Source organism: Xyrauchen texanus, chromosome 22, assembly GCF_025860055.1.
Source record: "Xyrauchen texanus isolate HMW12.3.18 chromosome 22, RBS_HiC_50CHRs, whole genome shotgun sequence".
NCBI lineage: Eukaryota > Metazoa > Chordata > Actinopteri > Cypriniformes > Catostomidae > Xyrauchen > Xyrauchen texanus.
The window spans coordinates 9,869,250-9,889,766 of NC_068297.1; the positions used below are offsets into that span (position 1 = coordinate 9,869,250).

At 39.0% G+C, this 20,517-nt stretch overlaps 1 pseudogene; it reads right to left on the bottom strand.

The window, feature by feature from the left end:
- LOC127662314 (aarF domain-containing protein kinase 1-like) overlaps positions 1-20,517 on the bottom strand; it is a 101,085-nt pseudogene that overhangs the window by 35,285 nt on the left and 45,283 nt on the right.

The following is a 20,517-nucleotide window of genomic DNA, read 5'->3' on the forward strand; positions in this document are numbered from 1 at the left end:
ACAGAGGGCAGCTCCGGCCATGGCATGAGAGCCAGACTGAGAGAAATCTGGCCTATGACTCCAGAAACCCCACCCCGCACTGACCCAACAACACCAGTCCTTTGGCCTAGGAGACACCAGGTCAGCCACCTGGACAGTTGGGCATGTGGTTTTAATGAGAGGACAGGTGAACTTTGTCTTGCTATGTGGTTAACAGGTGCTGGCATGGTCACTTTAACCACTAACAACATTAATGTACTAAAAATAGTACTTAAAGGAATAGTTTAACCAATATTACAATTCTGTCATCATTACTCGTGGATGCATTCTTCGATCAGGCACAACATTAAAACAACCTGCCTAATATTGTGTATGTCCCCCTCGTGCCCCTAAAACAGCACCAACCCGCATGCCAGCATAGCAATATGAGATGCTACTCTTCTCACCACAATTGTACAGAACGGTTATCTGAGTTACCATAGACTTTGTTATTTCAAACCAGTCTGGCCATTCCCTGTCAACCTCTCAACAACAAGGCGTTTCCATCTGCAGAACTGCAGCTCACTGGATGTTTTTGGTTTTTGGCACCAAGTAAATTCCAGAGACTGTTGTCCGTGAAATCCCAGGAGATCAGCAGTTACATAAATACACAATATTAGGCAGGTTGTTTTAATGTTGTGGCTGATCGGTGTATATTCACGGAAAACAACAGTGTGAAATTAATCTGTTTACATTTGATGCTCTGTGTGAATATTCAATGTAAATGTAATGATCATAAAATAGGAATATATTGTAGACCAGATCCTCTATGATCAGGAAATCCACATACAGTATTTGCAAAAGCTGAAGAATTCATTCCCTCAGACTGAGTGACGGAGTCTCACTGATTCCAGCATTAACTGATGTCCAGGAGCAGGCGGTGAGGACACAAGCAAAAAGAGGGAACATATCTCCTGCACCGAGACGCCTGCTGTAGCACTCTACTCCTTTTATGTCTCCTTTTATCAAACTCTGCCATAGCCTGCAGTAGTCAAGCCCGAAGTCCTGGTTCAGAACCTTGGACAAGAACACAACAACATTTTCCATTAGTGTTTGGGGCTTTTGAACAAACCGAATACAACAGAGGCATAATTAATATTCAGAGTTAAGTTAATGAAAATGTGTTTTTAGTGATATTGTTTGTTTTACAGAAAAACAGATGAGATTACTTGATAGTTGCTAATATGATGTCTAGAGGTTCAAATTAACAACTTCTGTTGAATTCAAGATCAGCATATCCAGATAAAGACTTAATTGGAAAACGTATAGCTGTTAATCCGAATAAACAGGTATAAACCAGAATATACACATGCAAATCTGAATATATAGTAATCAACCCTAACTTTATTTGTATACCTGTGAATATATAGTTCTAAATGTGATTATATAGTTATAAATCCTGAATATATAAATGTATCTGTAAATATGTTGCTGTAAGTATATGTACATAATAATAATGTGTGATTATAAATACTTAATACATATTTTTAAATCTGAATAAATATTTATAAATAAAATATTTACTGGTAAATTCAAATATACAGTATAGTTATCAATTCTGAATATACTGTAAAGTTGTAAAGCCTTATTTATATTTATATTTATATTTATAAATCTCAATATATACTAGTAAATCTGAATGTATAGTTGCATATTCAGATTTAAAATTAAACATTGGGATTTACAACTACATATTCAGAATGTATAATATATTAGGCTTCACAAGCATATATTTGGATTTATAACTATACTTTCAGGATTTAAAAGTATATATATATATATATACAATCTGTAGACATAATTGTATAACCAAATATTTTCATAAATCTGAAAATATACATATTTAGATTTATATCTATACATTCAGGTTTACAATTATTCATACAGATTAATTAAAATTATGGGTGAAACTACAACGGCCTTCTTTTTTTCTTGCAAAAACAGGCAGCATCATAAGTGGATATGTATTACCATTTATGGCCCATGTGTCTTCTGAAGTTGCATGAGAATGTAAAAGTACAGTGAATTACAATGTGGAGTATTGATATACTGGATTTATTTGTATATCTGCTTGCAATAAGAGGGGGCAGGAAATGCTTTTAGTCTGCTGCAACACATACAGGTCTGAGTGTGCAGCTAACCTAGGAGCCTGAGAGTGAATAATGGGGTGCAATATGTGATGAATTTGCTTCTCTGTCAAGTCTGTGCCAGTCCCAGCCAATGTCTAACTTGATACAGGCTGTGATGGAGTAACACAATTTCCGTCTTGTTGCTTTCAGGAATCTTTCGCACCAGCACGTTGCCAGGGTGAGGATCACAGTGCACAAATCCGTTGACAAATATAATTTCACTGTATATCTTGCCCAGATTCTGGGAGATCTGAGAAAAAAAAAAAGAGAAAGAAGCATAAAGTGAAAAAGAAGAACAGGATGACTACGCAGTATGCACATTCACTAGTTCGTTTTCCTATATAAACTTTAAGCTATTAAGGTTAAACTTATTTGGCTTGGTGTCCACAGAGGAGGGGCTCAATGAAGCAGCTTCAACTCAAGCTCTGAAGTATCCCCCAAAAAGATGCAGGAGTTTAGAACAGCAAGTTGAATGCTTAGAGGTTGAATTGATTTAGATGATCATTAGGCTTGGTAGTATGGAAGAATCCCCCCCCCCCAAAATTAGTGAATTGAAAGGGATGAAGGTATATGATGAGGGATGGCGGTTGCCTAGTTTCTGCAGGAGCTGTGAGAGGGGCAACTGTTGCGCATTGACGGTAGTGATTGCGGGAGTTTCCATTTGCGGGGTAGCTGTAGGGAGTTTTATTGCTGGGACGCATTGATGCATTTTTTTCAATTTGTATACGGGAGCAAGTACTGCAGTGGCAGTGTCAACTGGGGATGCGTCAATTTGAAAGGCTAATGCATCTCGCCGCTGTGTTTATCAACCTGGAGTCGTGAGCAGGCATTGCTGCTGCTTAGGCTGGACTGACATTTCCCTACTATGTCCACCATGTGGAGCAATGAGCTGGGTACTGCTGCGGCAGTATTATTTTGAAAGGGGTTCCGGTGGGAGCTACATTTCGAAAGCATGTCCCAGCGATGTGTTTGCGGTGAAAGCTGTCATTGAGTTATTGCTGAGGCAGTGTGAAAGGCAGGAAGCTCAAGGGCTGCATTAGGATTTTGTAAGCTTAGCGCTGGGACACATCTCGCTGCTGCGTTTATCGACCAAGAGTCGTGAGCGAACATTGCTGCGGCAGTGACACTCTGAAAATGCTCCTGCTTGAGGGTTTAAAGAAATAGAGCTGGAGTACATCCAGCCGCAGCATCCATGACATGGAGCCAATGAGTCAAAAGTGCATTGACTCTCAAATGTCATGGACGGGGAAGGAGGTCCTCGTCCCCAGTGGAGTGGGCCGAATGATATCCGAAGCAAAACCTACCGGTATCAGAATGATAAGATGGTGATAAAGTGATAAGATGCAGAGCTACAATCCTTCAGATGTAAGGGCCTGGTTCGCATAAGGAGAATGGGGGCCTGCTGCGCTTTTTGGACAAACAAACAAATCCTGGTACTTCCATCCTGCTGTTCAGATAGGAGTGCCCACACAGCGATCCGAATGGGAGATCCCTCATGGTCAAGAAAATTAAGGATCACACTGCGATTCAGAAGGGGAGAGCCCCACACTGCCTGAATGAAGGGCTTACACTGTGATTAGAAAGAGGGAACTCCTGCTGCGCTTCAGAAGGGAGAACCCCTGATATATAAACGGCTCACTCTGTGATTGAACAGGGGAGCCCACACAGCAATTCGAACAGGAGAGCCCATGTTACATCTGGATGGATACGAGCCTGGCAGGGCTAGGTTAGCAGTGAGGTGCGTAAGTGTAGGGAGGCATGGTCCTCATCTTTCTTAAAAAGATGTGTGTTTGGTGTGCTTGATTGATGTGATGGAGGTTGGATAGAATTTATGTTTCATATGTGTGGTATGACCACCAACTGAGCAATTTAATTTGATGTTTGAATAGACCTTTCTGGGCGGCTGAAGTAGCTGCCCCTATGTGGAAGGAATGGGAAGAAAAATGTTTGGTTAGAATGCCGAATCTGTTGAGGATAATTTTTTGATACTTTTGAAACCAATGTCTAGATGTGGGGAGGTTTTTGTCATCAATAAATAGAAGGTTGAGGGGAGAGGTGATTTGAGTGTTTCTCTAGAGTAGAAAAAAGACCAGGGACTGGTATGGCTGAATGGGAGTTGGCAGATTGAAAATTAAAACTGAATGTCCATGTGTCAATTGATTGGTTTTAATCTGTTTGATGTTGAAACGGATTGTGTCATGATTTAATAATTGAAGGTTGGAGAAGGTGGGGTGGATGACTGGGTTGAAGGAGGAGTTGTTGGTGAGTTCTGAGACTCTGAGGAAGCCAAAGAAATCCAAATTGAACATGGTATCTTGGGTTCTTGTTTTGTTGGGGGAAAATAGAAAATTACGGAGTGAAGAGTAACAAGGATGTCAATGGTTGGTTAGTGGTTGTCTGGTGGCGGACAGACAGGATTCATTTTGTGTAAACCTTTGATATGGAGATGGTTTTGTATTTGAAGGTCATTGTTGGCCGTGGATGAGTTTAAAGAAGAAATGTACACCACTGAGGTAGACTTTGATTGTTTATGGCTGAACTGATTTGATATTATGGAGGTGGGATATGACAGAGGATATGGAGAGGAGGGTAAAATCTGGAGAATGCTCTCTGGAAGTGTTTTGAAGGAACTCCAAGCTGTCCAGTAATTTTGCAGTGTTCTGGGAGAGATGGCTTTTAGGATTGAAACCATAGATAAGGTGTGGAGTTGTCTAAAAGGGTAGTCTACAGGAGCTAGATTTTGGGAAACTGCATTGAAGCAGCTGGCTTGCGGAGGCAGCCTCACGCAAGGACCTGCTCTTGGTGGAAGGTTTAGACGAAGGATATTTATGCAGCTATAGTGGCTGTACCATTTATACATTGCATCTAGTCAGCCAGCTTACTTAGGCAGCCTCACATAAGGGCCTAATCTGGGTGGAAGGTTTAGATTAGGACATGCGTATGACAATAGGGAGTTGTACTGTAGGTATACTGTCAGATCAACTAGCTTGCGGCAGTAGCCTCATTCGATGGTCTACACGGAGACAGGGAAATATGGTTCTTGAAATGAACAGGAGGAGATGGAATTAACGCTTGGTACAGCTTCTGTGAAACAAAAACAAAGGGCTTTAGTGGAAGCATGGTAAAACACTGCTGTGGCAGAAGAGTAAAGTGAGCCTCCCGCAGGAGTGAAGTTAAGGCAGTGCTGTGGCAGTGGAGTAGAGGAGATGGAATAGTAAAACAAAGGGGGAGGAAGCTCCTGCGGGAGTGGAGTTTAAACTACTGCCATGGCATTGAATTGAGTGTCTGAGGGCATAGTGAAGGAGCTCCTGTGGGAGCGCTGCTGAGTTTCCATTGCTGTAGATGCACTGCTATAAAAGTATGGAACTTAGACATTGAAAGTGCCTGTAGAGCGTGGTACAATATCAAATGGGGCACTACTGTGGTGGTACTAAGTGGGGTGCTGCTGCAGTAGAATCAAGTGAGGCACACATGGCTTTATTACATTTACACATGCCTGTAAGGAAAGCATAAGGTTATTTTGGAGATTATCAGGCTCTGTTTATTATGTGTTGGGCTCATTTTAACTGTGAGCAAAAGAAATGTCAATGTGAAGGCTAACGGGAAATGCTAAAGGTGCCTACGATTACTGCACTACCACTGCATTCGAATGGGAGAGCTCACTCTCCCATTCAAATGGTAGAGCCTGCACTGCGATCGAATTGGACCAATGCACTGAGGCTCACTCTGCATTCGAATTGGAGTGCCCACATTGCAATTCGACAAGAAAGCCTGCATATCGTTTGAATGGGAGGGCCCACAATGTGATTCAAAACAGGAGAACCTGTGACCAAATTGCATGGGCTCACACTGCACCCGAACACAAGAGTCAGCAAGACATTAGAATGGCGGGTGGCGTAGAGTAAAGATCCTTGTCAAATTGCAGCTTGCAATGGGTATATATTTATGATCTATGCCCCTAGATGTTTATAAGAGACAACAGGAAACATGGTTGCAGTGTTGTGGGATATTTAGTGGCACGATTTGAAAGGTTTAGCACCTTTACGCTGTTTTGTGGTGTCGTAGGAGTCAGTACATGACCTGAAAGATGTCGCAGTTGTAGCACTTGGACAGCACATCTGTGCTGCTTAGGGATTTTTATTTTTTAGAGAAATAACTAAAGTCACAAAATATCTGCTTGGATATCTCTAAAGCTCAATTGAAATTGTTTTAAATGATGAGACATGGCATTATGGTGCCTTGAAAGCCTGCCTGAAACCAGTTTCCTGAGGGGCCAGGTACCCTCATACAAAACGCTGTTTGTTATGTCATTGACTGATTCAGCAGTGAGACAGCAAAGCATTTCCTTTTGTTTCAGACAAAGCAGCTGTATAACTGCTTACAAGCAGATGGTGAACCCCCTCAATGTAAAATATTAAGTAATAGACCAAACTAGAAACCCTTCAAAATTACAGACAAAAACATTATTTGATTAAAAAACTGGGATAGATACACTACAACAAATAGCAACAATGATATACTCTATGTCCATTGCTACTATTTCAATAGGGTCTGGCTTTGGAGAAATAACCCGACTGACATTGCATAAAGCATTTTGCCGAAGATGTCATGGCACCAACAGATGTGAAAATATTTATTATGAAACAACCCCTGATGCAATTATTCCTCCCACACTTGCTCTTTGAAGATAAGTTGCGATAATCATCTCCCCTCAGCTGAGTTATAATGTGTGAAGTAGGATGAAAAAATGTCATACTGAAGCCCTGAGAATAACCCAAACCTCTGTCTGGTGTCCCTATACTGTTTACCGTAATTAATTAAATTAATTTAAAAAAGAAAATTCATTTAAATTATTAATTTAGCAATTCATCATGAATCATGAGATGATTCATTAGTTGTCTTTTTTATGTGGGTTGATGTGTGCTCTGTAGTGCTTTTGCAGATTTGTGGCAAGACAAATAAACATGCACAGATGAACACAAACACACATATATATGTACATGCACAAAGAGTCTGGAAGTTCATTCCAAATGAAGGACTTGTGAATTGTTGTGATTCATCGTAAATTGTTTTTATGAGTGTGGTCAGCTAAATCCATTGTGTCATCGCATATGCAAAACAGTTACAGTGCAATGTGACTCGACAGCAGACCCGTTGCTCTGAGCAGTGTGAATGACCAAACACTGTGAAGAGCTCCTCTTATTAAAATAGACACATATGTCCTATTCAATACTGGTGGTCTATTAAGACAGAAATTGCAGGCAATTATGGAAATATGGCTGTAAAAAAAAAAAAAAAAGACAATACTCTGTATTTACATGAGAACTGAGTAATACTAATGAAGAACATGTATTTAATGTGTAATCATGTTGTAAACTGTAATGTGATAAAATAAAACAAAAAAATGAAACCAAAATAAATACATAAATAAAACTAACAAATAGGGAAACATTTACAGTAAATAACCAAAAATGCAAACATTTAAATAAATATTCTTATAAATAAATATATGTTTGATCAAGTTGTGAAACAAAACAAAAGTAACAAGAACTACAATGCAAAATTATTAAAATCAAAACAAACAAATAAATGAACAAATAATCAAACATTTAAATAGATAAACACATGAACATACATTTAATTTTTTTTTTTAAATGTATGTTTTTTTTAATTAATGAATACAGTACATATAATGCATAACAAGTTTTAAATCTCTAAAAGTTACAAAATAGAATCAAGGACAGTAAAGAGTAATTAAGCCAAAACCAGAATAAACAAGTAATTAAATAAAAAAATATATTAAAATAAACACATAAATAAAGATACATTTAAATAAATACACAATTATATACATATTTTAAATAAATGTGTTTATTCGAGAATGTGCAATCAAGCTGTAAAACAGTAAATATAGCAAAAGAGTATCAAGACCTGTAAAGAGTGATGAATGATGAAACCAAAACAAATGAACAAAACTAAACTAAGATCTAGTAAGGCAAACATTTAAATAAATAAACACATTATTTGGTTAAATTAATTATGTATTAATCAATTATGCATTATAGTTTTTTTTTTTTTATATCAGCAACAACAAAACTGACCTTTGTCTCTAACTTTGCTTAACTTTTACCAATTTATTTACTTATGTACTGTGTAAAAATATATTATAATGCATGACAGTTTATAAAGTATGCAGAAAGGTCATGCACTGAGATCAGCAAGGTATACCAGAAGAAGCTCACAATAATAATCTCTACACAGAGCAATGCATCCTGGAATGATGGAGGACCCCGAAGGCCTGATTGGGCATGCATAGACCGCTAGAGGAGATTAAGTATGCTAATAAACACTTTAGGATGCGGCGGATGAGAGGCTCATCAACAGGCCCCTTGGAGGAAGACACTGACGATTATTCCAAGGCAGGGCACCATGCGAAGGCTATACGAAAGGCAGATCAAAAGGAGTTTTGTGGACCCAAGTGAACTTAACGCAGGGGAAAAGAAAGTGAGTGAAGCTATTTAAAGGTTAAGAGAGTAATCTTTACACAAGACCAGTCAAATGTTTGAACACATACCTACATTTTAGATTGAAAGTCAAAATGAAGAAACAACACAGGCTGAGGTGTTGAAATTATGTGGTGAGAAAAACATTTTAAACAAATCCATCTTATATTTTAGTTTCTTTAAAGTAGGCACACTTTGCCTAAATTACAGCACAGCACACTCTGGGTATGCAAAAAAATTCAACTTGCATCTGGACATAAAGGATTCAGATCTCTTTTTTGTTCAATTTAGTTGTAAGATATCAGCTCACTTTTCATTCACACAGTTATTTTTTGGAACCCATTCAAATTAAATATTATTATAATATGTAATGATAATAAATAATAATAATATATTATAATATCAAATATTAATATATCTCAATCATGCACCTTTAACTTTTAACCCCTCACACTTTTATTTTGACATTCTTAACTCTCCAGGAAGTCCTGTAAGTGGGTCTGTTTGTAGGCAAGTTCACAGTAGTTTAATTCGCTTCTTATTAAAATTCTGGTAAAATCCACCTCCCTTGCCATTCTAAATGCATATTATAAGTGAACTGAACTATTGAGCATCTACATCTGAGATGTTGTTCATGAGTAGGGTTCAAATATTGCGCACCGGGTGAAGGCTAAAAATAGCCGTGAGAGTGTGTGTGTGTAAACAGAGCAGCGCCATTCAAAAACGTATTAAACACAGCCTTTTGTGATTCACAGAGCTATTGCACGTTTACAAGTGGCTTTGAGTAAAATGCACGAGTCATGTGAACTACTTTAATTGTGTATTAATGGTTCTTTTATGTAATTTTTTGAGCTTAACAAATGCAAAACTTACTGTAAAAAATGTTATCCTCCACCTAATCTGCCAAAGTGCCTGGAACGCTCATTCAAGGTTTAACCTGATCATAATCCTGACAATTATGTTTTTCATAATGTGTAATGTATTAATTGCGTATAAAACTAACAACCTAATTAGTAGGAATTTTTATCATGATTTATAACTGAATTATAACTGTAATTTAATAAGAACGTACAAGTGTTTGGTATGTAATTGATTGTCTCTTAAATTCCAGAATGGAAAGTATTTTCAGGTTATTTGCAGTTATAGTTTCTCATGAAAGTCATGACTAAAATGTTCAGTTTTTAAACGGGAAACTGACAAACCTTGGAACATAGGCAAAATTGTATTATCTTGAGGGGAGGACACTCTTGTCTCTGTGCCTCTGAAAAGACACCTCTGATTTGCTTAGAGCCTCTTTGGGGTGTGGCCAGTCTACACTCAAGGCTGTAGTACCAAGGAAGAAGTATTTAGTCTTCCCTCTTCTTTGGCTCTCTTCTCTGCTTTTCACTTCCTCTGCAGCTCTGCATCCTCCATGCTCTGGCCCTCATGGCTTGCAGCCATGCCCAGCATCTCTCAAAACTAATTCATCTACAAACGAACAGCAAAAACTAAATGTTTATCCAATCAGAATTTATTCATTGATGCTTACAAGCAAATTGTGACAGCTGTTTCATGAATCACATGCCCTAAGCCATGCTCCTAAGCCAAAGCAGCATGTTAGTCTGAGCTCCACTCCGCCAGGCCTTCAGAATTTCCACAGAATCCCTCAACACAGCAGTGAATAGGCATCTAAAGTCAGATTGTCAGGTTCATCAGCAAATAAGATTGATTTATTTGTTCTTGGTGGGTGTGGTCTTTAGGATATGTCCCAGTCCAGACCTTCTAGATGGGCTTGAGTGATGCAGTCATGCTTTAAGTGATATACGTAATTTGAAAGCAAAGAGCGCGGGATCTTGCTGACGAGTCGGCTGTCATCACTGCTGTTATTGCCGTTAAGAAAGTGATCCTTATGTATTTAAAAACCTGAGATGTTCAGCATGATTGTGCAATTGATTAATTAAACAGGAAAGGAGAACTGATTTTCACTTCAAGCTAATTGGTAAGTGCTTTTTGCATTACTATAGCAACATCAGTAGTTTTCTAGGTCGAGTTTTTTTTAACATAATTCCCATATTTCTATTTTTATTATTCCATAGTAGTGATGACTCTACTATTATTCTAAAATGTAAAAAAAAAATAAAATAAAGAAAGAATGAGGAAGTGACATATGTATATAGTGTATTTTGAATGGTAGTGTATATATGCATATATATATATATATATATATATATATATATATATATATATATATATATATATATATATATATATATATAAAATGTGTGTGTGTGTGTTTCCAAAAGTTCGTCTAGTAGTGCAGGCCAGTACTTGACACCACATGGCCCCTTATATGATCACCTGCATTTGGGCAGCAGTCATGCTTAAGAATAATGAAAAGATCAATTTCCTCTTTCAAGAAAATAGGCAGAAAACTTGGAAACAGATAAGGTCACCAGTCTCTGCTAACCCCAAATGCTTACCAGAGGCCATCACAACAACAAATATTTGCCACTGATTAAAGAGCACATTAATGAAGTACAGTTTGGCAAACAAAGTTCCTGTCTATCTTGCAATCTACCCTCCTTTGGTGCTGAGCAACTTGACAGTGCTGATGGGTTTCCAGGGTTCTTTCCACTGGCAGAGTGAGTGAGTTCATGAAGAGAATAAAGAATATTTTCTGTCCCATTTCACCAAACTGATAAGTCCCATTTCCCTGGTAGCGTCTGTGCGTGCTGTCTGCTGGGAAACAATGAGGGGCTAGCTTGCCCTGACAACTTTACTAGCATACCAAAAAAGCTTGAAAAAAGGTAGGAGAACATTCCTGTCAGTGGCTAACATCCACATCCACCAAACAAATGTAGCTGCCGTGTATTTGAAGTTTCAGCGAGATTGTATTGTGAGGAGTGGGGCTAGCGCAGTGATCACACATATGCGACCACCTAGTCAGAATGACTCAGCATAGGATTCCTTTAATGCTGAAGTATGTCCTTCAGAACATTGCTTCCAAAATTATATTTGTCTAAAACCCCTTCTTCAACATCAAATAAGGAATGGGTTCTTTTTTATTTCTGTCATAGAAGATATCATTTAGCTTTATCATTACAAGCAAAGTGTGCAAATTCTGTGCAACTAGCATCTCCAAACAGAATTGTTTCCCCTAGCTGAGGATACTGAGGATCAGGGACAGGACTGCTACTTTCATCAGCATGCTAAAAATAGCTAGCACTGGAAAAGTAAGACGAGGCAAGTGCTGACATTCGTTTCTGTGCCTCTCTAGTCTTCCTTTTCAACTCAACCTCACATTTTTTTGAGTATGTGGTTTGTGACACAGGACACAAAGGCATCACCTGCCAGAGAACTGCTTTTTGGGGAGAGAAAGAAAAAGACAAAAGACAGAGAGAGAGAGAGAGAGAAGTGTGGCTTTTGTGGACACGTGTGCACGTGTTATTACCTGCGAGGACGACTCTGGGCTGAGCGGATGATGTCTACCTGAGCGTTACCTGAACACAGCTGGCCTGTCGCATCTCACTAGATTGAATTTTTTCAGGGGGGATGATGCAATTACTCCTACTGGGGCTCTTGACACAGAATAAAAACTCTCCATAAGTACCTGGTCTACCAGCTGAGTGAATATCATGCCATTGTGGCAAGGTAGAATTAAAGAGGACAACTAGAAAGAGAGATAGAAAAACATCTTGAAATCATTGAAAACTTTTGGTATCTGGATTAACCAAATAGTTGTGTATAAAAACAGAAGTGTTACCAAAAATTAATTACATGAAAGATCTTTTTTTATTTCATGCCATTTAAAGTCGATGTACTTCCCATTTCAAAGTAAAAGCCCATTTTACTTTGGTATTTTTATTTATTAATTTGGAATTCATGTTCAACGAAAGAAAAAAGTTGGGGCTGACTTAATTTTATTCACTGGGAATTGATTGGAATATGAAAAGGGGACGTTACCAACATTTCTATCTAGGCAAGTCAATTCACTAGCCAACCATCATGGGAATGCTCCCAGTCAATAATTTCCTATGGATTCTACAGTACAGCTCCTACAGTACATACCTGAATGGGGAAAGACTGAAACCTCCAAACATTTTGGTCAAGATTACGATCAAAGAACATATTTTTTTTTAAAATCTATTTTTCAGGCTGGTCCAGTTAATGTGCATACACATTCACAAGTTGACTGACAGGTGATTGGTTCTTTTACCTCTAAGGCGGGACTTCTTTTTCTACATCGGCCATATTGGGTGTTCTAATTTCTCCAATAAATTTAAAAACAAATGGTAAGTCTCGGACTAAATAGTCACTGGCGTTACATATTGTATAAGAGTGGAACCAACCAGGAGCGGAAGGGTTGAAAAACAAGAGAGATTTGTGTCAACAGCCGAAAAGGAAAGTTGTTTTAGAGGAAGAGCACGTTATAACATTTTGATCAAATGCAGGCATTATGCAGACATACATTTTATTTTAGAGATGCACCGATCTATCAGCCAAACATTGGCTTCAGCCAATACAAGCAATTATCTGCATTATCGGACATCGATGATTGTTTGAAATCAGATGATAATCAGGTCTAATTTCTAAGGGGCCAAAAAAATGCATCAGTCAATTAGCCTACAACTCGTGCTGTTTGTGAAAGAAAATTATCTTGTGTGGAATTAATTTAAATTGAGCGACAATGTCAGTAGATTTGCAGTTTATAAGTTTTACAAAGCTAGAATTTCATGAGGAACTACCATTAAAATCTTTAACAAAACTAATTTGATTACTTGTCTTAAAGCTTCACATAAAAGGAATATGGCAAGTTTGTTGAAGCTAGAGCAGAGGCTAATTCAGCTAAAAAGGGACAATCATTCAGAATTCTGTTTATGTGAGTTAACAACATTCATAAAATGTCATATGTACCTGACAGAGGACGATTCATAATTCAGTTATTGTGAGTTAAGAATTGTTATGCAAGTTAAGGATGTGCTTTTCATTTCAGTGTTTTGTTGAAACGATTGTGATGAGGAGGAGCGTGGGGCCGGGCTGTGACTATGCATGCCCGGTCCCCATTCTGGCTAATCAGCTAAGGAGAGGGATAAGAGCAGTGGGATGAGGCAGTTCGGGAGAGGCAACTCAGGGTGTGCATTTGTGGTGTGTGTCTTTTTGTTTAAATTAAATATTACTTTGACTGTTCTTCCAGTTCCCTCCTCCTCCTTTCCCATCCTTAACCTTGTTAAATTGGTGCAAAACCCAGGAAGGATGAGGGATGCACTGTCTTGGAGTCTTCAAACAGCCAAACGAGGAGCAGCTGCAGCTGTCCGCCCGGACTCTGAGATGTCACTGCCGGCTGCCGAGGATCTGAGGGATGCTGCCGTTTCTGCCCACAGAGAAAAAAAAAGAAAAGAGAGAAAAGAGGAGGAGGTGTGTGACCTTCTGCCTGGGGCCGGAGGACCTACTAACGTCCACCAGGGGAGGAGCGAGCTGTCATCTGCCAGAGGTTGGGGAGTGGCTGAGGGCCGGGAAACAGCATATCTATGCACCGGCGAACCAGGTTATTTCTCTCTCACTCGCTGTCTCTCCACTTTGCCCTTTCCCTCTCCTCTTTTTATTCCTCCCCTCATCCCCCTACCCAGCCCTAGGGAGTTGCCGGCAGGCCTGTCACGGAGTCCTCACCACTGCCATCTACCCAAAGGAGCAGCCTCGGCCACACACAGATGCAGTGTGTGCGTTTGTGTCTTTTTGTTTAAATTAAATATTACTCTGACTGCCTCCTCCTTTCCCGTCCTTAACCTTAACAAAGTTGTTATCTAAATATCTAAATATAATAAGTAATTTAATTATTTGCCATTGATTTGAGGTAGCATAAAAAAAACAGAACCACAGTCTATTGGTATCTGTAAGTTTTTTCTCTCTCTAAATATTCAGATTTATATCGGCACATAGATTTTGTATCGGTGTGTCCCTATTTTTTGTTTATTGGTTTGTTTCTGGAATAATGTGGACTGATGAATTGTGCACAATGGGACTAAGCATTAAGAATGTGAATATGGTCGATTTATATTGTATGTTCGCTTTAAAGCTTAAATTGAGCAATAACCCCAGAGAAGGAGAACATAAAATTAGATTGCGGCTGGTTGAACACCATTTTACAAAATAACGGCCTATGATTCATACAATATCAAAACCAACAAATGACAAATTACTCATCTTTTCTGGATGACGTATCACTCACTCTCACCGTCCTGTGCAAAAAAGACAATTACATCTGCTTATTTAGGAAGACAATATAAACTGAATGTCATTGGATTGAACTCTAAAAAAAGCTGATTTATTTAAACCTTCCTGTTGTAATCTGGACCTGCACTGATCAATACAAGGCAAGACAGAAAAAGGGGCTTTTAACAGAGCACAGCACTAAATCTAATGAGCCGCTCTCAGAGGCTGGCACATGTGAGGCTGAACTGGCAGACCTGAGTGGGAGATAAGGATGTCCGACCCTCTGGGGTCTTCAATCTCTTCCTTTTCAACCCTGAATCATACGCATGCTTTTTTAACTAGGTCTAAATGCCCTCTCTGGGCCTAAGTGAGGTTGTGTATTTTTGTGTATTCTTCAACCTCTTATCATGACATGATTTTGCAAAAAGCATATGTTAGGCAGAATGAAAGTCTAAGGCACCATTCACTTTCATTGCATGGAATAAAGATGCAATGAAAGTAAATGGTGACTGAGAATAACATATTGCCTAAAATATTCATATGTGTTTGGCTGAAGAAAGAAAGTCATACAGGGTATGTAACAACATGAGAAAATGATAACAAAAAACAAATAATAATTTTTGGGTGTTTAAGAAAATACATTTTTACCCAGTAAAGACACCAGCATGTTAAATAATGAGCATAAGTCAAAGTAGAAGTATCAATCTATTGAGAGAGAGTTTACTGAAGACAAAGTTCTCCACATTTCCAAAAGAAAGAGAAAATTAGTTGAGAATCTATCCTCAAACTAACTTAGATTGCAGAAACTACAGTAATTATAGGCATAAGCAAATTAACTGACATCATCTCTTACAAGTACAGAGTTCTGATGAGCAGTACAAAAAAAATCTAGAAATCTTACATACATGACATTCTGTTTAACTACGTGAATGCAATCATTCAAATATTATATTCTTAAAACACCAAATCAAGTTGGTAAGCAGAAATGGGTCAGAGGTGTGTCTTCTCTTTAGATATATTGACATCCAGTTCCTCTGACTTAGTCACATGATTCTCAAAACTACAAACAATACCTGTAATGACATCATTAGACAGAACACAACCTTTCTCCCAAGCTTGAGAACTTCACTGGTACACAGGCTTTATCCAGCTTGGAACAAACATGACATTAGAACAATATGTCTAAATTCAACAATGCAAAGTTAGGCAGAAATATTATTTTAGTGATGAATGCTAAGAATGTATTTGTGTCAGCAATTAATGACCGAAAATTTAAACACAATATAACACTTACTCAAACTCAATAAGTGATAAATTAAATAGTTACATCTCACATGTATCTCTGTTCTCTGGGGGCTGGGTTAAATGAGAAAGCATTGTTAACTGTATTCCAGAGATGGGTCAGATCCTCAGTCACAGCTCAGAAGTCAAATACAAAAATGACTTGTAACATTCATAATTATAACATAACCGGAATAAATGCACATGACTAAAAACACTTTGATTACCTTTTGAGTATAACAATTGATAGTAAATGCATTAAACTCATCAATAGGCTGAAGATGAGTTTACAATGAGTTTACACTTAGTTACACTTTCAGGTGAACTATCCTTTTAAAGTTCAAGTGTCTAATTTCATTGCCACTAAAAACACCAAAACACAATTGCATAAATAAACACTGCAATCAAACAGGTTCCAGAAAATTGATTGAAAAAGTTTTTGATCATTTGTAACATCTTTTAAAGGAATATTCCAAAACTGTGTGACTTGAAAAAAATAAAAAAGAGATGTTTTGAAAAACAATGTAATTCGTCTTTTCAATGCAATGGCAGTGGATAATGCCTCATTTTAAAGATTAAAAAAGTACCATAAGCTAACATAAAAGTAGTCCATGTGGCAAATCGTCCAAGTATACTGAAGGCATACAATAGTTCCCCGTCTGTCGCTCAATTTAACGTTGTGTCGAATGAAGTGACAGTAGGGGACTTTCTTGAAGGCCTCGGTTACCTCTGAAGTTGAGAAAAGGCCAATGAGAATTTGGCAGACAGAATTTGCATGTCCCTCCCCCGGACATACGGGTATAAAGGGAGGGAATCGTGCATCTGTTCAATAAGATTCCTCGCAGGAGAGAAAGCCACTTTAGCCATCCCCCGCCTCCTTCCTACGGGATTGGGGCTGGCGCAGCTGGCGATGAAGGCGAATCTTTTACTGTCCGAAACCGGCTTCCACGCTCCTCCACTATCACTACCCTCGACGGCGGAGGGGCCCCAAGCTGTCTCTGCCCTGCATTCCATGGCCCCCCTGCAAATCTACCAGGCCATGGCACTTAAAGATCTGCACTTGGGTATGTGGGTATGAGTCCTGATCCTGATGTGCTGCAGGAACTGCGCTCCCGACGGGTCGGTTCTGACGTGGATAGATCACTTTCCCGCCCCCAGCTGGGTACGCAGAGCAAGGTAAGTGCTTTGAGTTTTTTCTAAGAACAATTGTTTCGGGACGCAACTTTGCTTGCTGACATGTTAACCACCGGATACGTCATACATGATCGTCCCCTTAGTACCCCCCACTCAGAGCTTGGACGCGTTGCTTACGCTTCCAACCCGTTGCGCTGGCGGGCTGGCACCATTTGACTCAGCAACGCGATTTAGTTCACCAGGCACTCGCCCCACAGGGGTGCGATAGAGCCGTCCCTCCAGCCGAGATGAAGCCAGGGTTCTCCGGCCCTCACTTCATCATGTGTCCAGATTGGTTCGCAGTGGCATACCTGAAGGATACGTACTTTCACGTCTCACTTTGCCTCGGCACAGACCCTTCTTACAGCTCACGTCCGACGGCCCAACTTACTAGTACCAGGTCCTCCCCTTCGGCTATATCGGAGGACAGAATCTTGTGTGTCCCGAGTCTCTCGGGAATTCCAAGAGTGTGTGTTCTGTCTTTTATTTAGGCTTTGACCTTTGAGCTTATGGCCTCTTTGCATAGAGGTTTTCAAGTCATATGGGATCTAGACAAGTCTCTTTGTTAGTTTTATTGGCCAGATGTGAGACTCACTGGCACTGAAATCTTTCAATTTATGACGTTGTGGAATTCCAGGATTAAGACTGGGTAAATCCTAGATCCAAATCATATGGCTGCAATCCTTCTGCATGTATAGTACTACACACTTCATTCGACACAACGTCGAAGTGAGTACTATTGTAACCTCCATTCCCTGATGGAGGGAACGAGACGTTGTGTCCCCCTGGTCACGACGCTGAAACAAGCCACTGCAATGGCCAAACCTTATTCTCGGCTCCTCAGTGCAAAACCTGAATGAGCAGATGCACAATTCCTTCCCTTTATACCTGTATGTCTGGGGGACATGCAAATTCTGTCTGCCAAATTCTCATTGGCCTTTTCTCAAGTTCAGAGGTAACCAAGGCCTTCAATAAAGTCCCCTAGCGTCGGTTCATTTGACACAACGTCTCGTTCCCACCATCAGGGAATGGAGGTGACAACAGTAACGTAGACGGTTTTGGTTTAGAAACAACCTAATATTTAAGTAATTTTTCATTAAAAATCTTGATGCCCATTGTGCATTCATGAGCACTTTGAGAGAAGCTTGACTCACAGTGGCATGCTTGTTCACACAGGTAATCGCATCATTATGGCATAATTTATGATATTTGGTCCAGATTCACTGAGTGTTTGTGTATGAGTATGGTAGTGAGTGTAGTTCCAGGGTGGTTATTGGAGTACTGATAAAGGCTTGAGTGTCAGGTAGGAAGAGTATTTGTTTCAATCTGCAGGCATATCATCCACTCTAAGACAAGCTGTCTTTTCTAATATCTCACCTTTGTTGTGCTTGTCAGCTGGGATTTCCTGTTAGGACGCCTCTATTTGACCTAAATACTGACTACACATGATGCATAGAGCCTGGGAACAGCTCATTCCAGCAACTTGTCATTTTAAAAAAAGCTGAAAAAAATGGAAAAGGCCTGTGTTCATAATATCAATTATACACTGTATTTATCCACAAGTTCCTTTTAGCGAAAGGATAAGCCAGCACAGACTTTTTGTACTGTCAGCGACAAACACTGTCGCCTTGTAGAAACACAACTCACAGTCACCTTAAAGAGTACAAGTGGGCTGACAGAGCTTTGCCATGGCAGAAGAAAGTCCTCCATTACAAGCTGCTAATACAGAACAACACAGAGCATTACTGAGAGGCCATTTGCAGTCCTGCATCCCATTAATCACTGACCGCTGGGAGAAAGAGCCACCAGCACTGCAAACAATTGATCTCAAAGGGATGCTGTCTTTCAATTATGGTAATTAATTAGGTCTTTCTATTTGTTATCTAGTGGGTTGGACAGCGGCAGCAGAGAAGAGAGACTGTGCATGTGTGTGCAGCAGAAGATGACTGCTGAAATTCCATTCTTCACTGTCACGTTTTGCAGTGTCATCGCCATCATGTTTGAGTGGACAATGTCAAGAGGACTGTGAAAGATGGTGGAGCACTTGACAGTTTTTTCTTTGCGGGCTTAGTTTGTTGGTTACCCATTGGTTAAAGGACCATTTTGGGTTCAATACGTTAAGTTAAACTCAATCAAATGCATTTGTGGCAAGATATTGATTAGTACAAAAATAGTTGTATACTTGTATATTTAAAAATTGTGGTTACAGCAAGGAATTTACAATGGAAGTAAACAGGGCTAGTCCATAAACATTCAAATACACACCGTTTCAAAAGTATAGCCATTAGATATCAACATTATACATGTTAACATGATTCTAGTGTGATAACAACTTTGTTCTATATTATTTTAGTGTGATATCATCTCTTAAAAGGATCTACAAATTTGAACCAATCAGATTTCATTGTGGGCAGGCCACTCAGCGTGATGCCACAGAAAAAAAACAAACAAACAAAAAAATTATTGATTGCCAAAATGTACTGATGCTTGTCTCGATCGTAGTTGGTAAGGAAAAAAAAAACCAATTGATTTATATGGAAGAGACAGCTATTATGACTTGTCACTTTATCACACGTGTTTACCACAAATTGTTTCAGAATGATGTTGCTTTCACAGGAAAGTTTTTGGTTGAAGCTCAAATTTAGTTGACCATAAAGTTTAGTTTATTAGATGAGTCAGAAAGTCTTCGGAATTCAGATGCCCACGAAAGAACCACACTTGAGTCTATTTGACAATGAATGTGGCTCAAGGAAATTTGATGATTTAAGTCTGGATAAAATGTGTGTGTTAAATGAGAGTTATGTACATTATAAAAAGCTAAACGAGAAACCAAATTTAAAACTATTGCATCAAGGTTCTTGGCCATGGAAATCAATCAGTAGACTTTAACAAAGATGAAGCTTTTGGACAAGATTTGTGAAGACACTGGGTTATTTCAGGAGTAAACAAATAAATAAAAAATAAAAAAGTTAATTGAATCTTGTCACCATCTCTTACAAACTGCCTGGGCATTCAGTATGCTTACAGACTGAATTGATAAAATGTGCCAATTCAGATATATCATACTCATACGTTCCTATGGTACAGAACTTTATTTACATGAATATCACTCAATGTCTTTCCATGTGCTAAGCAACAACTAGACTAATAATCTCATTATTTCTCCTATATTTACAGGAGTGTGTGGACAGTAACACATCACAAAATCAGACAAGTATAAAACA